This window comes from Penaeus monodon, unplaced genomic scaffold (genome assembly GCF_015228065.2).
Source record: "Penaeus monodon isolate SGIC_2016 unplaced genomic scaffold, NSTDA_Pmon_1 PmonScaffold_2897, whole genome shotgun sequence".
NCBI classification, from domain to species: domain Eukaryota; kingdom Metazoa; phylum Arthropoda; class Malacostraca; order Decapoda; family Penaeidae; genus Penaeus; species Penaeus monodon.
The window spans coordinates 5,001-5,484 of NW_023657567.1; the positions used below are offsets into that span (position 1 = coordinate 5,001).

General features: G+C 27.7%; 1 pseudogene; it reads right to left on the bottom strand.

The window, feature by feature from the left end:
- LOC119570482 overlaps window positions 1–192 on the bottom strand; it is a 1,779-nt pseudogene extending 1,587 nt beyond the window's left edge.
- Between the last annotated feature and the right edge of the window lie 292 nt (window positions 193–484).

Genomic DNA, 484 nt, shown 5'->3' on the forward strand with positions numbered 1-484 from the left:
TCGTCCATTCCGTCATCTGAAATTAACTAATGTAAATGTTGATCAATTTTCACATCTTATAATCCTATAATCTAACATACCAGGGACAGTTTCAACCATCGCAGAACACTTAAACAAGTGCATAGAGGCCTGCAGAATGTTCATATCTTGCTCTCTCTCTAGCTGTATACATGCATACATACATATATATATAAATAGATAGACAGGCAGATAGATAAATAGATTATATATATATATATATATATATATATATATATATATATATATATATATATATACGAGAGAGAGAGTACACACATTAATGTGTATATTTATAGGGATATAAATGCCTACATGGATTCATACATAGATGCAGACACGTGACTCTTGACACTATTGTTGTCTTGTCATGAGAAATAGTCATCAACAGAAATATTCACTGAAGAAACTATATTTTCAAGGGCATATATATATATATATATATATATATATATATATATATATA